At 43.7% G+C, this 22138-nt stretch overlaps 1 protein-coding gene across 1 annotated transcript in view; it reads left to right on the forward strand.

The window, feature by feature from the left end:
• ALK (ALK receptor tyrosine kinase) overlaps window positions 1-22138 on the forward strand; it is a 632462-nt gene that overhangs the window by 414732 nt on the left and 195592 nt on the right. The gene's annotated exons all lie outside the window — the stretch shown is intronic.

Raw genomic sequence — 22138 nt, forward strand, 5'->3', positions numbered from 1 at the left:
TGTAAAATTTCCTTCCTGCCCTGGCTGGTGTGGCTCAGTGGATTGAGTACCAGCGTGTGAACCAAAGTGTCGCTGGTTTGATTCCCAGTCAGGGCACAGGCCTGGGATGCAGGCTAGGTTCCCCCCCAGGGGTCATGCAAGAAGCAACCACACATTGATGTTTCTCTCCCTCTCTTTCTCCCTCCTTGCTCCTCTCTCTAAAAATAAATAAATAAATATTTTAAAAAAACAATTGCCTTCCTTTTTAAAGGTAAATGGTATTCTGTCATACGTGTATACTGCATTTTGTTTATCCTTTCGTCTATTTAAAGGCATGTGGGTGTTTTCACTTTTTGGTTTTTGTAAATAATGTGATGAATGTTGATGTATAAGTCTCTGTTTGAATCCCTGCTTCCAGTTCTCTTGGGTCTATACCTAGAATTGGAATTTCTAGATCATAAGATAATTCCATGTTTAATTTTTTGAGGAACTGCCAAACTCTTTTCTACAGCAACTGCACCATTTGACATTCCTACCAACAATGCGCGAGGGTGCCAATTACTCCACATTCTTGCCAGCACCTGTGATTTCCTGGTTGCTATTGTTTGATGATAGCCATCCTAATGAATGTGGAGTGACATCCCAATATTATAGCTGAGGAAGCTGAGGTTGAGAAACGAGGGGTAACAGTCAACATCCAGCTGTTAGTAAGTGAAAGAGGCTCAGTTCCAATCCAGAACTCTTAGACCTCAACTTCATGCTGTAATTCTTGCATCAGCATGATGCTGGGAACACGGGGCCCTCGGGAAAGCCGTAGAGGGGAGGGTCTGTTTAAGAAAAGAGCCCCGTTGAATCTGTTTCCATTTTCAAGAGCCACCCAAGGGTGGACAGGCTGTTTCCATGATGTAATTGCCTGGTCAACAGCACAGCTCAGAACTTCAGCTTCCACGGTTATAAATAGAGGCTTTTGAATTCCTGTTTCTATTACTTCTCTTGATCAGTCAAGTGGTTTTTGACCTTTTCTTTCCTGCATCCGGACTAAAGTTCCGACATTGTACATGTTCCTTTCTGTAGCCAATTAGGTCTTTGTGATTGTGGAGCTAACAAACAGTTCTTATTTGAAAACTCAGAGTGAGAGAGACACAGAGAGAAAAAAACAGCTAAAGAGAGGCAGTGAGGGAGAGAAGAGAGAGGATTGTGATGGATGTAATTAACATGGCACCCACATTTCAGCCAGTTAAACAACTTCCGTATCCACCCCTGACATAGAGGACAAGCGACTCCAACAGGAACCAGACGTAGGCCCCACCCTGCCGCTCTCCTGGGGTAGAAGAGGGCTTCCTTATCTTCATCATCTGACAGATGGCACAGCAAAGGCTCACACAGGGCAAATGTCTTAACTGAGATTCCCCAGCTAAAATTATGGGAGCAGCAAGACAGGACGCCAGTTGAATGACGGCCCCCTGGCATTCTGGCCACTGCTCCTGCCGGCCTTGTGCTTCTGCGCTTTGTGAAAGGAGCCATGGCTAAGGGTTTCTTTCTCTTAAAGTCTAGTCTCTCTCACCTGCTAACGCCTCCTACCGGCAGCATGAAAGGTGGGTCAAAGCAGTGTAGAGTTTAGGTCAGATGACAGACCCTTTTTAAGAGCTTTGGATAAAAGAGAGCTGGGGTTGAGTTCTTGGCTTCATGACTTCAGAGTTGTACAAATTAAGAGCAATCATTTCACCTCTCTGAGCCTCAGTTTCCTCATCTGTGAAGCATAAATAGTAACTTAATAATAAAGAAAGTATATAAGGAGATGCTAGGCACACAATTATTAGTTGAGGTAGAATTATTTCATTTCTTCTACTGGAAAAACACGCCAAATTTTTAGCTCTTTTTATGTGCTTAGGTTCGGAGGACCGCACAGCATGTAATTTTATATGTCCTGCAGTTGAAAATAAATTCAGTTCTGTAGTTCATTCCAGGATGAGCTCTGTTTCACGGAATTAATTTTGCTCCAGTTTCCAACAGTCTGTAGAGACTCACTTACCAAAGCCCTCAGGATCCAGGCCTTAAGACTGCATCACTTCCATTCACCAAAGTTGTTAACCTGCCCACCAAAGGCTGAAAAATTCTCCTGGGAGGGCATCGCATGCGTTAATCCAACCATTGCATTTAATCCACGTCATTAACTATTTTAATTAAATCAAATTCAATAAGTGTGTATTGAACACCTAGAGTGTGGCATGGGCACTAGGTTCTGGGGACACAAAGGTAAATAACCACAGGCCCTGCCTGAGGGATGGCATGGCATGGCACGGGACGGAGGCTGTGAGTGAGCCTTTTTCTTGAGAGCTCCAGCAGGTCTGTGTGTCCCACATCTTCTTCAAAGGACACTGCCAGTCTTCCCAAAGCTGCACGCTCCCTTCTTTCACACATCCTTCATCTCCGTTCCCTCCCACTTTCCCTTCACCAGTTCCTCCTCCTCTCTGTCCTATTCCTTTTTCATTCACATCCTTTCTCTCATTCACAGTTTATACCAACACTATAGTAGCTACTGTTCTAGAACAAGAGACATAAGCACTTGCTTTCAAGAAGCTTATATTTTTTAAGAAAACCCTTTAATTTTGAGATAATTTTAGACCCATAAAAGTTGCAAACAGTAGAGTTTCTATATACCCTTCACCCAACTTCCCCTTCTGCCAACATCTTATATAATCATAGTCGAAATACTGAAACAAAGAAAGTAACACTGATACATTTCTATTAGCTCTCGTACAGATATTGTTTAGGGTTTTTCCAACTTTCCTACTCCCTTTTCCTGGCCCAGGATCCAATCTAGCTTTCTGTATCGTGTTTACTTATCATAAGTCTTCTAAGTTTTCTCCAGTCTCACAATCTTTCAGTCTTTGTCTGCCATGACATTGACACTTTCGAATAGAGCTGGTCAGGTATTTTGTAGAATGCCACTCAGTTTGGGCTCATCTAAAGTTTTTGTCATGATTAGATGGAGGTTCTACATCTTTGGGAGGACACCGAAGCAGAGCTGCATCCTTCTCAGGGATCACATGAAGGAGGTACCTGATGCCAAAATGTCTTATCCCTGGTGATATTAATCCTGGGTTATGCTTGGAGAGGTTAACACTTGATGAGGGTGATGACTGATAGTTTTCTTCTCTGTACTAATCAGTTCCTCTATTCTAATTAATTGATACTTTTGGGGGAGATATTTTGAGACTATGCAAATGTCCTCTTCCTTATCATGCTTTTACCTACTGGTTTTCATTATACTTTTTTTGGTGCATCCTTACTCAAGAAGATTACCTTTTCTTAGGAGGAACTAGACAATCAAATGGTGATCAAATAAAGCAGATGATTTGATATGGTACAAGTTGTAATGAAAATATAAGAAGGTGGAATGACAGAAAGAAAGGTGTACTTCAGGTGGCACATCAGGGAAGTCCTCCCTAAGAAGGTGACGTTTGAGCTGAGTCCTGCATGACAAAAACCCAGCTGAATGAGATCTGAGGAAAAAGCACTCCAGGCAAAGCACAAAGCAAGACCGAGTGTCTGGAAGCCAGAAGGAACAAGGCCTATTTGAGGAAATAAATAAGCCAGGCGTGGCTGGAGTGAAGTGAATAGGGGGCAAAAGGTTGGGAGCTCAGGATACAGAAGTAGGAAGAGCTGGTAAACCCTGAAGGCAGATAGAGAGTTTGGAAGTTTTCTAAGTGCCGGGCAACTTCCCTCATTAACTGTGTTGTCTGTCTGTGCTGTCCACAGGGCATTTGCCAGCCACGTCTGCTACTTAAATTTAAATTTTGATTAATTGAAATCAAATCAAATAAAAAATTTAGCTCCTCTGTCACACTAGCCACATTTTTAAGTGCTCAGTAGTCACCGTTGTCGCTAGAGACTGCCCTGCCGGGTCACAGATACAGAACATTTCCATCATGGCAGGGCAGAAGGTTCTATCAGACAGCGCTGTTGTGTCTGCCTTCTGGGGGTCATTCCTTATTAGCTTCTGTGGGAGAGACCCATAGAAGTTGAGTGAGTTACAGCCCCCGTTCTCCAGTCACTTCAAGGTGAGACAAATATGCAAATAAACGCAATACCAGATAACCTGTGTTAAGACCAGAAGCACAGCACAGAAAACCTGCTGTAAGATTTGGACAAAGCACTTTCAATTGGAAGGTCGAAAAGGCTTCATGGAGAAGCCACGCTTGGATATCGAGAAGGATGGTAAGATTCTGATGGCTTGAGATGAGGAAGCAGTTGCAGATGAAAGGTTTGGTATGAGCTGAGGTGTGAGAGATGCAGAGTAGTCTAGGTTGGCTGGAGTTTGGCGGGGAGGGGGTGTCAGAGAATGTGAGGAGCAAGATTAGCAGGCAGGTGGGCCACACAGTGAGAAAGACTTTGCAGCCAGGCTCAGGAGTTCATCTTTGTCACATGAGGAATTCTTCACGGTTTTTACGAAAGAAGTAACCTTATCAGAGCTGTGTTCAGCAGGACTGGCCGCTCTGTGGTGCGGCAGGCGGTCTGTGGCTGAGGGAGACGCTGCAGGCAGAGGGGGCTGGAAAGCCACTTGCAGTGGGGCAGTGTGCGGTCACCCCCCCCCCCGCACCCCGCAGCATGTATTTTTCTAAAACCCGAAAGCATTCTCAGGCACAGAAAGACAGACTGCTTGAAATATAACATTCAGAAATAAACTCTGAGATACGAAAATATATTATTTTCTCTTGATAACTAGTACACATCATATGTAACCATAGTGTAAATACTGAAACTGTGGCATTAACGTTAACAAACAAGACCCATAGGACTTGATTCCAAGATTTCATAAACAGTTGCTCTTTGTGAATGCTTATTCACCCAAATCAGAGTTTTATGAGTTTTTTGTTGTTGTTGTTGTTGTTTTTATGTTAGTGTTCATAAAAATTGCCTGAACAGTTTGTTACAATGCAGAATCCTGGGGCTTACCTAGACATTCTGATTTCATAGCTACGGGACAGGGCTTCCGGACCTGGATTGTAACAAAAGGAACAATAATCTAAAAAGCTCCCAAGAAACACTGCCCAATCCCATTCCCAGTAGGCTTGCTATCCTGAAGTGAACAGATTCCCATTCTCATTATTTATTAGGCTCTAACCCTGAAGATATTTTTTTTAAAAAAACATTCCTCTCCCATTCATTATACATTTTATCCCACTCCCTTGAAGTAATAGATTGAAGAGAACTGTAACATATTTTTCCACTTACACTTTTTATTTTATCCACTTAAACTAGGCTTAAAGAAATATCCTTTCATTTTCCTCTTTTTCCCCCAAATACTGATTTCCAGAGCTTGATCTGTCTACCCTTCACCCACATACCTGCCTCTTGTGTCGACATTTGTTTTGCCCCGTGTGCCCTGCACAAGTGAAAACCCCGTGAGAGCAAGGACCTTGCTGGAACCACTTCCGTAAACCCTGCAGGGTCCGCGGGTCACCACAGTTGGCACCTGTGTGCCTCTGGCCCAACGGGTACCACGAGTATCCTAGTTACCCCGCCAAACTGGAGCCACTGCCAAAGCCATTAGCCCAGGTGAGACTACGTCCTCTCCAGGGGCCTAAGTGGCATCCTCAAGGGCACACAGTAAATATCTGAGTGGTTTTGAACCCGGGACTCTCACCCCAGGATCCCACAGGCTTTGCTCTTTACTATATGGTCCCAGAGAAAGTAGGCGCTTGGTGACTCTGATGTACTTTCCCTGGGGTCCCAGGAGCCCTACTGCCAAGGCGAGAGCAGGAGGGCAGCCGCATCTTCCCCTTTGCCCTATGGGTTTTGCTGCTGTCATCCACGTCCGCGTCCGATGCCTTCTCCTCCTGTTCCTCCAACGCCGCATGCCCAGGTGCAATCTGCACCGACAGGCAGCTGTTCCATTAGCTCATCTTCAAGAGGACCGTTCCCAATTCACAGGTACACGGGGAGTCCCGAGGGTGATAATTACAGACCTTTCCTCCGATTCCACACAGGTAGGGCGCTTTCACAATTTAACGTGGCCCCTTTCTTCCAAATATGTCATGTTGTGGACAAAATGCTTGCAAAAGGAGCCTCAAGGGTTCCTCTAGTAATTCACGCCTCTACAAGACAGATGCAGGTTTTGACATAAGAGTCTCATCTGCACAGACAGTCCCTGTAGGGAAGTGGCTGGGTTGGGAACTAACATCCATGAGCCCTCTGGTTCTGCACCCAGACCTTTAGGGTCTTTGTCTCCTTCCAAGGGCTTCCCTGCTCCAGATGAAGTGGCCTCAGGTTGCATACCCAGGTGAAGCAAGTTAGGATTAAGAAGGGAAGAGTACTTGAATCTTGACTGTCAGCGCCTACGTTAATGGAGACCCCAACCCAATGGCTGGACAGACACCAACATGCAGATCTCTAAGTGAATTTGCAAAACAGTTTCAAGAGAAGGGAGGAAATATGCAGCCCTTGGGTCTGGCACCAAAACCAGCACCACAGGAAGCCTGCTCTGCTTCCAATTATCCACCCACCCACGAGGTGAGTAAATACGTTCTCCAGAGCACACCCCCCTACCCCGATGACCTTGTTTAGACCTTCACTTATCACAGGAAATTCAAATTAGTTGATTAGGTGTCTCGTTCCTTATTATGCTGTGAGAGCAGGTTTCACATCTTATCCGCATTGTATCTCTAGACCCTGGTTTCTGGCACATAGTAGGTGCTCGCTACCTGTTCAGCTAATGATGTAGAAATAAATTAATGACATGACAGCTGTCTGCAACTTTTGAAAGACTGTCATGCCAAGAGGGATTTTTTTTTTACCCTTTGTGCAATAGTTGATCGAGTAGTACACGCTATGATTTTAACAGCATAAAGTACAGGGTTTTGTTTTGTTCTGTTTTGTTTTTTAACAGTCTGGACATTGAGAAGTTGACATGGGTTAACTCTCTTGGGGGAGGCAGTGAGATTCCCCAAGGTGGAAGGGGTTCAAATCAGAAACTGGAAGAGAATATGCAAAGACGCCCTTAAGAGGATGCAAGCATGGTATTTGGATGGGTGGCTGGTCTAGGCACCTTTAAGTTTTCTTCCAACCTTGAGACTGATTTCAGGATTTGTTTTTATTCACCTGCATGGCTACTTTATTGGTCTGACTAAAATGGGGATATTTTTCATCTTCCAAAGTAATTTGAAGGCAGCCTTTCCACTTACCTAAGGAGTTTTTGGTGGGCACCGTGGACTGACTGATAGTGGGCTCACTTGCATGTTGCATGATTCACTGTGCTCTGTAGATGCCCCCAAACACGTATATCATTGTGTCTGCTGTTTTAAGATGACACTGTTATGTCCCACCTGTGCAAATATAGCTGTAAAAACTGATGCATGGCCATCCCTTTCACAGTGTGGACACAGAGCACATACTCTCTGGCTTAACACGCCCCGAAAGGGCCCACACCGTCTTCTGAATTTCAACAGTCATTTCCAAGCCTGGTAAGAAGAGAAAAGAATTGCAAATGAACTCACATTACCAGCAAAGTCAAACCAGCCTCCCTCCTAAATTACTTTGTATATTAAATCTGGACTACAGAAACCCCTGCATTCTTTGTGGCTTCCTAGAAAATCAAAAAGGGTTTCCAGCGGTTTCAGCAAACAAGCAGGCTCTGAGCCTTCTCTCTTTGTTACAGATTTGATTCAAACCGTGTTCCCTAGCAGTGAAATACAAAGGGAAAAAAGTCAGTATGATAGAACTTTGAAAATTTTAACAAGCACCACAGGAAAGAATAATAAAGCATCACTTGCTGCATCTGGCCCTCAATTTGTAAAGAAAACAATATCGCAAGGAAACAAAAATGTTACTCTTCATTGTAATTAAAAAAATAGTTTTGACTCTTTATCATTTTTTGTTCACCCTTTTACTTCACTAATTGCAAAATTGCATCAAAAGAAACATCAGTTTCTCCCATCCCTCTTTTAGGCAATACACTTGTGCTGAAATTCACACAGATTTAAGCATCCGAGAGGTAGGAACAAGTTCAAAATGGTAAGTCTCTCCACCCCAAAGACAAGTTGGGTTTGCAGTTAGGAAGCAAAACCAGGAGTTTACCTGGAGGACGTGATGCCACTGAACCTGAGATTTCAAGTGGCCATCTGTGTTCAAGGTGAAATTCCTCCATTTCTCCCCCAGCCACTTTCTTTTTACCAAAGGTGCCACTGAATTGTGTCATCTCTTAATAGAAACGGACTGTGGAGAGAAGGACAGGGCCAGACTTCATTTTCTTTTCTTTTATGTGTGCTCAGCAAACCGGGACCAGTTCTATTATATTTCATTCATTCAGGGCAATCATCTCGGACTGCATTATAATAAACACATTGGATTTCTTCCCCCTTCTGAAGCCACTGCTTGCTGTGCTGCTCAGAATAATTTACCAATCTGACAAAAGCACCACATGTCAGCAGACCTGTTCTGTGTGTACTTTCTGTCCCCAACCTACCCAGAATGCTCTGCTGCCCAGGTGTGGGTGTACCTACCAGAGAGCTTTCTGCAGGAAATCATAACGGGCTGTACTAATGAACAGCAGCAAAAAACCTCTGGACAAGGAATAGGACTTGCCTCAAGAGAGTCAGGGTTCAGCAAAGTCTGTGCTCTGCTTGCTCCTTCAGCCCAATGTGGGAGGTGAGAGGTGGCTGGACGGAGTATCAGTGTTGCAGCTGTGCTGTCACCATGGTGAATGAACCAAATACGGGGCATTTTGGTGACGAGTCAAAGGACACAATGTGGGTCTCTAGGCACTGTAAGGGAGCCACCTCACCTCCCTTCTCTGCTGGACCTTCCAGGGATATTAAAAGTATTGATGCCTGGACCTCAACCCCAAGATTCTGTTTAGTTTGTCGGGGTGGAGCTTGAGCTCTGATAAGTTCTAAATCTCCCCAGGTGATGTTAGCGTGCAGCCAAGGTTGAGGACTTCTTGTCTAGACTCTGGAGGAATGGAAGAAGGTTGCACAGTGCCCAACCCAGTGTTAATAGACAGTATGCATGAGCTGCACTCATTATGATTATTCTTGTTAATTTGAAGGCTGGTTGCACATCCCCTGGAGGGGATAGCCTTGTCCAAGAACTTTAATGTCCCCTCACTGGTTGCCTCCTAAGGTGGATGTCAATCAACATAGCATGGTTTATTAAGATGACCCCATGACCTTGGTATGCCTGTTATAAAGAGTCCTGGAATTGGGTCAGGACACTTGGATTCTTGTTCTAGCTCTAATACCTTGATCAAGTTCCTTCTATTCTCTTGGGCTCAGTTTACTCATTTATAGAACAAGGGTGTAGGATTATGTGATTGTTCACTAAAGACTCAACCTGCTCTGTCTTTGGCTTAAGAAGCAGAAGATAACAAACACTCCTGTTTGTTTACTAACAGGAGACCCAGGCCAGGAGCAATGATATAATGCTCTTTGGTATTTGGGAAATACGCAACATCTGAGGCAAGAGAAGGCGACGGGGTCAACCTGTTTGGTGGAATATTAAAAATTACATAGTGAGCATCTGGGAAAAGCAGGGATGGTGTGAAGAGGGGAAGGCGGAAGATGCTGGTGGGAAGGTCCATTGGAGCTAGGTTGTGGAGAGTCCTGAGTACCTCCAACAGGTATCTGGACTTTATTCAGAATGGGACTGGGCCCCACCCGTGAATGTGCGCCAAGAAGCTGATGCCCGAGCTAGGTTTCGACAGCCGGCGCTGTCACCCGCATTAGCAGGGAGCTGCTTCTGCGAGGGCTCATACCTCACTCCTCCCCCAACCGCTAAGGGCCTGGCGCCACCATTGTTGAATGGTTAATGATCCGAAGACTTTGCTGAACTGATGTCAGATATCCCAGTGAAGACTGACAAAGGATAATAACGTCACTGGGGGCCCTATATTTTTTAAAATACCTGGAGGGGTCACTGAAGTTTAAAGTATTCTTATACCTTTGGCCACCAGGTCTTTCTAAGCCAACCCAGGGATACTATTTGTACATTACTTTGCATGAAATGTAGTCATTTACTTATATTTGCATAGTACTTTCAAAAAACATTAATAAATTAGTGTAATCTGCTGCCATTGTATGGCACCACAGCCTGGGGGTCTTGGTGGTGAGGGGGCTAGCAAAGATCAAAGAGCCAGCTTTGGGGAAGCTGGGACCACCCAGAGCTCAGTGGATCCAGAGGTAAACAGACACAAGCCTGAACGCTGGGAACCCGTGGGCAGGGTAAAGTCGCAAGCCTCTGGACAGAGCTCTGTATTTCGCAAACCCCATTTACATCCCTTATTCCATGTAAGCCTCACAAACCTGTGTGCTTGGTAGGGCTGGGATTGTTAAGAACTTTTAATGAGTGAGGACATTAGTGAAGTGGAGTAACTTGCTCATGACACACAAGTAAATGGTCTTGGTCCTTAGAATCTTGATGCTTTGCGAATTGATCCAGAGTTCCCTGGAGAAGAGGTGAAATGCCCCCATTTTCTGCTAATCCAGCATCTCCTGTTCAGTCACTCCAATGCCATCAGGAAATTGTATGAGGGAACCCCCAATGGCTCAGGGACAGCATTGCCTAGCCTGTACTGCAGCCGGCCCTAAGTAATTGCCTTTTTATTGTTTGAGACAGTTATTTGAAAGTTATGGTAATGGGGTGAAAATATAAGCAGCTTACAGTTTACTAGAACATTAATTCTCTGGGAATGATTTCTTTTTCCTTCTGAGCATCTTTTCTGTTGCTCAGTGGGACCTTTTCCGTTGTATTATGTAGCATTTATTTTTAGACTTTTCTCCCTATCATCTACTATCATTGATTCGCCATTGCCTAATTACTAATTTATATCTATAAAAATTATATAAAATGTATATACACACACATACAGGGGTGGGCAAAAGGAAGTTTACAGTTGCATCGTGGCATTCTTTTGAGTTAATAAAGCTATTGTAATAATCATAACCTACATGTCTTTTTGCATACGAACAACTATAAACCTACTTTTTGCCCACCCCTGTGTGTGTGTGTGTGTGTGTGTGTGTGTGTGTGTGTGTGTGTGTGTATTTCTGCTGCAGATCTCAGACAGGAAGACCTCTGGTCTGGGGAAGTGGTGTTCAGCAGCAGCCCAGATACACAGATTGGAAAGGAAGAGTCAAATCATGAGCTTTGGGCAAACGAAGCTAAATTCAAACCCTGGCTTCTCCACCTCTGATAATTTGACCTTGAACTCTTTGAGCTTCAGTTTCTCCCTCTGTAAGGCAATGATGTATTTATACCCCCTGGAGGTTCAAACCCATCCTGGAAGTTTGGATGAACACGGCCTGGACGGGCTTGGACAGACCAGGAGGGTCAGCTATTACAGCCTGCAGACCCAGGAGGCAGAAAATGCTTATTGGACATAAACAGTTGAGGACATAGGGGAACTAAAGACAATTAATGGCATGACTTTCTCCTTTCTATGCCTCAGTTTCCCCATCTGCAAACTAGGGCTAACAAATGCAGCCTTGTAGGAACAATGAGCGAAGGAGTGAAATTACAACTGAGAAGGTACTGAATGCCTTCAGAAGAAACATTCTACCTGAACTAGGAGTTATTATTAGCTAGATTTTCAGGGAGCTCAAGCTTCTCAGAGTGCCCATGGCATAAGGACTTCCTGTGTTTATGGGGCTAAACATCCTCCTGTGCTGCCTCCCTGAATCACCATCCATTAATTTCATCGTTACTGAAAGGACCCCGCTTTTCACTTACCCTCAGTCCATGACCCTGACCTGTGCAAGGCTGAGAGCCAGTGGCTGGTGCAGCTTGGAGACTTAGCAGTGTCCCTTCCCAACCATTTCTGAAATCATTGCTCAACCTCCTGGAAGTCCTGACGTCTAAGGGATGAGGAAGCTGGAGAAGGAAAGGAAGAGCAAGAGGAGAAAGGGAAGATAAAGATGTCATGGGGAGGGAAAGGACACCCTCAAATGCTAGAGTGTCACTTCAGGGCTGCGGCCTCATTCTCAATTGCATGGTTGTCCTTTGAGCAGGACTCCCAGGAAGGGCTCTGCAAGCTCTGCGTCTCTGTCAAATTGTTGCTACCCTGTGGCACCAACTGCAGTCAGCGGTAGAGTTCTGTCCCATTCATGTTCTGAGTGAGAACCAGAGGGAAGGACATTGGAAATCACTTGTCCAACACTGTTTTTTTACAGATGAAATTGAAGCACAGAAGGTTAAGAGACATGTGCAAGTTCAAACAGCAAAGAAGTCACGACTAAAACTCACACGCGCGTACACACACACACACACACACACACACGCACACACACTGAACACATTTCCAGATGCCTGAGAGTCTAGGTGTGCTTCATCCAGACTGTAACTAGGCCTGGAGAACAAGTACTATACCTTCTGGCACAAATAACACCCCTTTTTTATTATAAAACCTTTTACAAAATCATAAGCATGTAATTTTGTAACATAACAATATCACACTCAAGCACACCATATGACATTTTAGGTGAAATATTCAAATTAAAACTACAAATTATTACACCCCTATAATCACCCTACCAACCACACTCAAGCAGGCGTTACTTCTGAGGGACCCTATATATCTCCATCTTTACCAATGAAGAAGCTGAAGCTCAAAAGGTCAAGGGAGCACATTCAAGATTACTCAGGTTGCTGTAGCAAAGCTGGTGTAAAACCCAGTCTCCTAACACCAGGCAGCACACTTCCCACCCCCAATACTGCCTACAAGTCAACTGTCCAGAGCTCGTGGCTATGGCTGCCGTGAAGGAGCCTGGATTCCCATCCATATTTATAGGAAAACTTCTGGCTTAACTGCATTCATGCTTAGAAGTCTCACCATTTTTTAAAATCTATCAGAGGAAAGAGAGTAACAATGGAGTTGATGGGCAATCTGTGTAATTAACGCCCCAGAGCTCCTAGTACTGTAAGGTTTTTTGATGCAGTGCATTCTCCCAACAGATGCTCTTTTTACTGGTCAAGTGGCATTATCATGAGGATTGTAAGGGAGGGGAAAAGATTCCTGCCAGAGGAGAGGAGAGGGTAGGCACGATTTGGGTTTGTCATTAGAGGTCTTAGGCATGCTTTGACGTACCTATGAGCCTGCGTCCTGCAAAAATTTGAATGATGAAACCAGCAAGTTCCAGACAAGGAGTAGGACATCTGCTTCCCAATTAGTGCTCATTTAGCTTGTTTGGAAATGATTTGTGCCTCTACAAGACAGCATAACTGAAAATTGTTTTCTTTCCTATGGCCGTAACCTTTTACTCTTCTCACAATGGGCCAGATGGATGCCTCAGAGGGGCCTCGTTGGGCTACAGAGGAGTGATGGGTATTCCTGGTCCTGCCAACATTCAAAAAGACATTGCTCCTCCCTAATCTCACTGTAATCTTAATACCCAAAATCAAGGTCTTGAGAAACATCCAGCCCCTTCCAGAGCACTTCACGGAAGCACATAATCGGCTCTTCAGTGGTTGTTAAACCAGGGCTGATGTTCAGGTGGTACACAAAATTACAGTTATGCCAGTTATTAAAACATGGACGTATTTCTGGATCAGTTGGAAAATAGCCACTTCTCCAAGCCCTGCAAGTGCCCCATCACTTCCCCAGCTGCCCCAGCATCAAGGAGCCCAGGTGGGCACCAATAAGGAGCCATCTTGGCACCCTCCACTTTGCCAGTTTGGCCCCCATGGCTTCTGTGTACCTGACCCATCATTGCATGCCCCCAGCCAAACAGGCTCTCTCCTGCTGAGGGAGACAGCATCCCTGACATTTATAGTGGCCCCCGCATGCAAATGACCATCCTGTGGGTCCCCTGGAGGGAATCTAAGTGAGTGGTTGCTAAGGTTTTAATGTCACACTGTGTGCTCAAAGCCCTTAGTGAGGTACACAGGGAAGTCAGGGCTTCTCACAGGGGCCTGTGCAGGTGTGGGGCCCTCTTGGCTGTGTGGTTGACTTGGGCCAGGCCTGGAGCAGAGTGTGCCAAGTTCTGCCTCATACAGAGGTTGGGTGGACAGTGCTAGAGGCTGCCTGCCCGCCCCTGACTGCGAGGCCATGCTGAGGTCAAGTGTGATGGGGAGTAGAAGTCCAAAGTGACTATTGAAGCCAGAAGCTCTTGATCCCAGAGTTAACAGCCAGGGCCCAGAGCCACACAGTAATCAAAGAATCTGGGGAGGCCAGAGGGAATGAGAAATGGACAGAATCTTGTTGTTTCTGCCCCTCAATCAGAGTTCATGGACATACAAGGGTCTGTGCATTCTCTATAATAATCCAAATGATTTGTTTTTATTTTGATAATCTAAGAGAAAGATATTTTTGCCTCTACTTTTGGACCTATGTTTTCAATCACTTTGCTACCAAGGAGTGCCATAACACATGAAAAAAGAAGTGAGGCAGGCTCGGTGAGCATTCACACCCCTAACAGCCAAAGGACCACTGGGTACCCCGGTAAGAGAAGGGTTTGTAGCAGTTGATCTAGCGAAAACTCTTGAGAGGATTGATTCATTACATAACCTATGTAGCATGGGCATGTCAACCTACAAAGCCTATATTTGTTTTCTAGGGCTGCTGTAACAAAGCACCACAAAGTGGATGACTTATTCTCTCATAACATTGAAGGCCAGGAGCCCAAAATCAAGGTGTCAGATCGGCCATGCTCCCTCAGGGCTTTTTGTGGTGGCAGTTGGTCCTTGGCATTCTTTGGCCTGCAGCCATATCACTTCAAATCTCTATCTCTGTCATCCCATGGCCTTCTCTCTATGTCTTTTCCTTCTTTTATTTTTAATGTATCTCCATTTTTAAAAATATTTTATTTATTTACTTTTAGAGAGAGGGGAAGGGAGGGAGAGAGAGAGGGAGAGAAACATCAGTGTGTGGTTGCCTCTCATACACCCCCTACCAGGGACCTGGCCTGCAACCCAGGCATGTGTCCTGGCTAGGAATCGAACCAGCAACCCTTTGGTTCGCAGGCTGGCATGTAATCCACTGAGCCACACCAGCCAGGGCTCTCTTTTCCTTCTTACAAGGACACCAGTCATATTGGATTAGGGCCCACCAAATGACCTCATCTTAATTTATATGCATGTACAAAGACCCTCTACTCATATAAGGTCACATTCACAGGTACCAGGAGTTAGGACTTCATGCTTTTTTGGAGGACACAACTCAACTCATAACAGAAGCTGAGTAGGAACAGTCTGTGCCCTAGTTGTCCTGTGAGCAGTGATATTGTTTCAGCAAATAGCCACTTCCATCACATTGAATTGATCTGCTCATTTGAATTGCATGGTTTTGACATTTGTTTGTATTTAGCTTGTAAATAGTTATTGGGTTGCTTGGTTTGGCTTTAATAGTCATGCTAGAGCTATAAGCATAAGCAATTTATACCCACTTTTATGCTGTACATTTTAAAATAACATTATCATACCAATAGTTTGTCAGCTCAGGTAGTCCTTGACAATTTTCCTTTGTTCTTTTTAAAGTAGCTGTATGTTATTTCAGTACTAGAGTCCCCAGGGTCTACATGAATTCTAGATGTGAGAAGAGACAGTGTTTTTCTTTCTTTTTAAAAAATTATATTTTATTGATTATGCTATTACAGTTGTCCCAATTTTTCCCCCTTTGCTGCCCTCCACCCAACACCCCCCCATTTCCACAGGTAATCTTCCCACAATTGTTCAACTCCATGGGTCATGGATGTAAGTTCTTTGGCTACTCCATTTCCTATATTGTACTTTACAGCCCCATAGCTATTCTGTAACTACCTATTTGTACTTCTTAATCCTCTCACCTCTTCACCCATTTCCCCACACCCTCCTCCCATCTCGCAACCATCAAAATGCTCTCTGTACCCATGATTCTATCTCTATTCTTCTTGTTTGCTTAGTTTGTGTTTTAGATTCAATTGTTGATAGATATGTATTTATTGCCATTTTATTGCTCATCATTTTGATTTTCTTCTTTTTCTCAAATAAGCCCCTTTAACATTTCATATAATAATGGTTTGGTGATGATGAACTACTTTGGTTTATTCTTGTCTGGGAAGCTCTTTATCTGCCATTCGATTATAAATGATAGCTTTGTTGGGTAGAGCAATTTTAGCTGTAAGTATTGGCTTTTCATGTCTTTGAATATTTCTTGCCAGTACCTTCTAGCCTGTAAAGTTTCTTCTGAGAAATAAGCTGACAGTCTTATGGGAACTCCCCTGTAGGTAACTAACTTCTTTTCTCTTGCTAATTTAAGATCCTCTCTTATAATTTAACTTTGGGCATTTTAATTATGATGTGTTTTGGAGTGGGCCTCTTTGCATCGTTCTTGTTTGGGATTCTCTGTGCTTCCTAGACTTGCATGTTTACTTCCTTCACCAAACTGGGAACCTTTTCTTTCAATGTTTTTTCAAATAGATTTCTAATTTCATGCTCTTTCTCTTTTCTTTTTGGCACTCTTATGATGCAAATGTTGGACTTCTTGAAGTTGTCCCAGATGTTGCTTATACTATCCTCTTTTTTGGGGATTCTTTTTTCTTCTTGTTGTTCTGATTGGTTGTTTTTTTGCTTCCTTATGTTCCAAATCATTGATAAGCTTCTTGGCTTCATCCACTCTACTGTTTTTTCCCTGTAAATTGTTCTTTATTTCAATTAGTGAATCCTTCTGACTGGATTCAGTACTGGATCTTTTCTGACTGGATCTTTTTTATGCTGTTGAGGTCCTAACTAGGTTCCTTGAGCATCCTTATAACCAGTGTTTTGAACTCGGCATCTGGTAGATTGCTTGTCTCCATTTTGTTTAGCTCTTTTTCTGGGGTTTTGATCTGTTCATTCATTTGGGCCATGTTTCCTGGTCTCGTCATTTTGGCAGCCTCCCTGTGTTTATTTCTGTGTATTAGGTGGAGCTGCTTTGACTCCATGTCTTGGTAGAATGGCCTACTGCAGTAGGTGTCCTGTGGAGTCCAATGGCACAGCCTTCCCTATCATCCAAGCTGGGTACTCAAGGAGTGCCCTTCATGTAAGCTGGGTATACCCTCCTCTTGTAATTGAGTCATGATTGCTGTTGGCAGATCAATGGGAGGTATTTACCCAGGACTATCAGTTGCAAGGATTGGCTGTGGCCACTGACCACCAACCTCTGCTCTCTGTGGAGATCAGCTGTGCAGTGGCAGGGTGCTGGTACTCTGATGTGGTCTGTAGGTGTTCACTGGATGCACAGGCTCTGGGGTTTTTCAGGTGGTGCAGGCCAAGGTCAGATCCCACCTCTGTTTTGGCCAGGGCCACCCTGCCTGAGTTATAAAGCAGTCCGAGATGGCTGCTGGTTGTGCTGGGCTTGGAGATTTCCAGGCAAAGCAAAGCTGTGAATCTAGGCTGGCTGCTGCTAGTGCCATATCTTGGGCTTACTGAGGCCACCTGTTGCTTTTTTGAAAGGATTTAGGTAATTGTGAAGGATGAGCCAAGACCAGCCATTCACATGAGAAAGCAGCTTGGGTGGGCCTGTAAGTTGGGTGGTGCAGAGTATCTGGGTGTCTCCAAGGCAGGTCAAACAGTGTTAGCCAGGTTGATGGAGTCTCATATATAGTACCCGTCTGCCAGCTCCAAGGCTCTGCAGTGGGAAGGCTCAGAAAAGGGACACTGGCCTCTGCTTGCCCCAATGCCAGACACTTCAGCCTCTCCCAGTATGCCACTGGTGCCCTTCAAGCTGCCACCCTGGCACTGGAGCTCTGAGGAAGTGAATCTGAGTAGGTGAGCCCATGCGTGGGTTCTTTAAGAGGAACTGTTTGGGGCTCCAGAAGTTTCTTCTACCGACTCGATCCCCACTGGTTTTGCAGCCAGAATTTGTGGGGACTTATCTTCCTGGCACTGGAACCCTGGGTTTGAGGGCCTGGCATGGGGCTGGGACTCCTCGCTCCTGAGATATCCCTCCCGAATTTTTATCCACCACACATGGGTGAGAGGCCAGCCCATTCTGCATCTGTACCTCTCCTACCAGTCTGGGTGAGTGTGGTTTCTTTAATTCTGTTGTTGTCAGACTTCCATTCAACTCGATTTCTGATGGTTCTCAGTGATGGTCGTTCTATATTTTAGTTGTAATTTTGATACGGTTGTATGAAGAGGCAAACCATGTCTCCCTATGCTGTCATCTTGACCGGAAGTCTCGAGGCAGTTTTTCTCAAAACATGTATATGTGAGTAGATCTGTTTAAAAAGAGCTTGTCTCAGCATATAATCAGATTTCAAATTCCCCGAAGGCCTGTGTATCTCATAGGACCAGTGTATGCCCACTAGATAAATGATGAGCTTTAACATGGCCTGGAGCCAAGGTCAGTTCTTTTAGGGTCTCCTTCCCTCACCCATGTCTCTCTACGGTAATAGCTGGGCTGGAAAGGGGGTAGGTTCTGGCTTGAGTCCTACAGGGAGGGCTGCTCTGGAGATAGCTGGGCTCCAGATAGCTGGGTGGTCCCTGGAACCCTAGAGGCAAACTAGTGCCTAGGACAAGGCCACCGCTCACCTCCCCCAGGATCTGAAGGAGCCCCAGGAAACACCGTATCTGACTCTATTAACCCTCATGGCCCTAAGGACAAGTTGGCCCTCAGTACTCCAACAAGAGAATCTGAATGTCAGCTCAAGGTGTTTGCCTCCTGCTCTTTGACCCAGAAACAGATGGGCATTAGATGGACTTCTCAGCTCCAAATAAGTATGCCTAAATACAGACCCCGGGGGTTGGGGAGTTGAATCTTAGAGAATAGCCTTAAGCCACTTGTAGCAAATCATGAACTCTCTTGCTTTCTTTTTATCTTTAATTTTTTTTAAATTTTAACTCTAAGATGTTTAAACCTCATTCTTTTAAAAAAAATATTAAACTAACTTGTTTCCTAAAAAATCTTTGATTAAAGTTGATACTGCTGAAAGATATTTGAACCCCATTCCCTTCTCACCTGTGTCAACAGAGTGTAAGTGAATCGGGAGGCTTCACTAGAATTAGACAGTTTTACTCAAGGGTCTTAAGATTCACAAAGCAGGGATACTACCAGGTTACACCCAGTGTGTTCCAAAGAAAAGAGAAAACTTGAGAGTAAAAAGTACATTCTTGAGAAGAATCAGTCCTTCATTCTTAGTCTCTGGGTTGGTCTGAAATAATAATCTTCTGAAATAATAGTCTGGTGGTCTGGATAATGGATGTCAGGTGGTCTGGGTACATGAACATTTTTCCCTAAGTTTTTCCCATGAATGTTCTTTCCTAACTTCTTCAAAGGGTTATCTCTAGGATATATATAGTCTCCAGGAATTGATGCACAACTGTAAAGTTCAAAAGCTTAAGCTTTCAGTCTAGTTAAAGTAAATTAAAACATATTCGTCATGTTTCAACTCATTCTGATTAAAGAAATTTTTGTTAGCTTGGCTATAGTGACTCCATTTTGTTTCTTCACTCTATTCACCTGCAATCTCCAGTTGGAGAAGCACTGAATAAATAGTTGAGGAACTTCTTTCTTCTATGACCAGCCAAGGGAAGAAACAGTGAATAACTGTAACAGTGAAATACTCGATTTCTTGGACTCCATCTTGTGCAATCCTATGTTGTTCCCGTGGCCTTCAGACCAATAGCTTCTGCATTGCCTTGCCATAGACATGCTAATTATTAGTGTAATTCTGCTTGAGGCCTGAGTTTTATAAGAACAGCCCCTCTCATTTCCCCTTCCCTCGACATAAAAGAAGCCTCAACTCCATACTTTCTTAAGATGGATATGAAGAGTAGGTCTCCCATTCTCTTGGTTGACACCTTATGAATCAATACACCTCTCCTTAATCTAAACCCTCATATTTTGGGTTTGGCCTTCCAAAGTATCAGGCACATGGACTTTGGACCTGTAACATGTGGAACAAGAAGATTTGGCTACAGCCCGAATTCCAATATTTAATAGACCTTTTAACAAACATAACCCATTTAACTATACTTAGCCTTAATTTTCTAATCTGGAAAATTGGTATAATAATACTGCCCATCTTCCACAATGTCATGAAGATTGAAAAGATAATGGATGTGAAAGTCTTTTAAAATATAAATTGCTATTTAAGTGTGAGCTATTTCTGCCACTTATCAATATCCTTCAGGCAAAGACCACCAGGAACATACCAGTAGATAAAAGAAGTTGGGTTTATCACTGGTTGCAGTGCAGTAGAAAAAACATCATGGGAACCATGGGGTACCTCAGTAAGAGGGAGTTAAGCTTTGATCAGATGGTTTGAGGGAGGGCCTAGGTAAGCAGGGATTTGCTCTAAATTGGACGCTGTCAGAAAGTAGGGCAGTATGATTGGATAGCTCAATAAATCTTCTCTGCTGGGAGAGAAAACTAGAAGTATAAAGTAAAACTAGAGTATAGAGCTGTAATAGTAATTGGTACGAAGCAACTCATCTTGGATGTTTGGTATTTCATATGCAGCACAGTGATTTTTTTTTTTTTCAGTCTGTGCTTAGAAGTGGCCTTGCTCTATCTTGCTGCATTGTGATAGAGTAACGTTGTCTGAGCTCAGTATTTTGTATTCATATCTGACAGGAGAATAACAGGGCTGAGCTGTGAGTGCCAGGTCATCTTCTGAACCTCAGGGGCTGCTTTTTAATTCTTTTTAATATTACATATCTTTAAACCAACAGATTCTCTATCAAACAATGGGCCCACATGGGGTTTCAAAAATAGATGAATTCAGAGTAGGTAAGAGAATGAAAAAGGGAAGGAGAAGAACAAGGAGGAAGGAATAAGAAGCTTAAAGGGAGAAAGAAGTTGTTGTAAGGCTGTAGTGTGTTTGCATATCCACCAAGACTCCAGAATCACAGGAAGAACTCAAGTGGATTGAGCTGATTCCATTTCATAACTGGCCCTAAAGGTCAGCCTAGAAAACACCAAAGCCACACTCAGTTCCCTGAAAGAGGCACCAGTTTAATCAAATCCTGGGATTGGCTATAGATTTGGTTCTAACTACCTCTTCCATTCTCCCTGAATTTCATGTCACATAGATCTTGGGGTCTATGCTTCCTAAATGGTTTGAGGAGGATTCCAGAGCCATTTTCTCTTTTGGCTGTTCTATGATCAATGTGCACAGATGTTTCATAAAACTTAAAATGACTAAGCCATTTACCTCAGGTGGTTAATCAAGCAGATTTAAAGAATTCCGAGGTATCAAGAAACCACAAGTGCAGAGTGGAAATTGAATTGTGGTCACAAATACAGTTTGGCCATTAAAAGCTGAACTTGATGGGCTAATAGAGAGTTATCAGCTGATGAGTGAACATCAATATGATAGCAACAAAATTGGCCTCTGTTGAACAGCGCTCTTCTCAAAGACCTCATGATACCCAGTAGAAGATGAACTCTTGATGCCTTTCATATCTCAGTTAATAGCTTCAGTTGAATCAGAATAATTTGAAGGAGCTAATGAAAATGATGTAGCAGAAGAGTTTGGAGGTGATAATTTGATTTGGAGGTATCATTTGAAAGATGATGACATTATGAAGCAGGTGCCCTGGGGAATACGCAGTGCGCACTGGAAAGTGAGAAGGAAGCAGAGGGCTCCTGCCTCCTTTCTGTCAGTTCACTGCGTCTCACTCAGACAGGAAGAGGTGGCAAAATTGGTTGATGTGTATCAGTAAAAAAATTTAAATGACTATCAGATTTCTCAGGAGTTCAAGTCTTACTGATGATTTTATAATGTATGGATTCTGCATTTTTCTTACATTATTAGAAAAGTTCTCAGGCTGTACTTGCTATGTATTTTTTGGCCGCTTGCTATCATTTTTGGGTTTTTTTGGATCAAAATTACACTCAAATCAATCTTTGCATTATTAAGGCCACATCTCCAAGGGTGTCCAACTTTCTGGTGTCTCTGGGCCACACTGGAAGAAGAAGAATTGTCTTGGTCCACACATTAAATACGTTGTGATACATAATCACAAGAAAAACTCATAATGTTTTAAGTAAATTTACAATTTTGTGTTGGGCTTCATTCATAGCCATCCTGAGCCATGTGTAGTCCATGAGCTGCAGGTTGGACACCCCACAGAAAAGTTTTAAAAAATACCTAAGACAGATGGAAAATTAAATGGTTAATGAGTAGGAGGAAAGAATCTTAATGGCCAAAGGATCCCACCTTTGTACTTGTTTCAGTGTGCTCAGGCTGCTATATCAAGAATA

The sequence above is a fragment of the Pteronotus mesoamericanus genome, unplaced genomic scaffold (assembly GCF_021234165.1).
Source record: "Pteronotus mesoamericanus isolate MK-2021 breed Mesoamerican mustached bat unplaced genomic scaffold, CSHL_Meso_final contig_101, whole genome shotgun sequence".
NCBI lineage: Eukaryota > Metazoa > Chordata > Mammalia > Chiroptera > Mormoopidae > Pteronotus > Pteronotus mesoamericanus.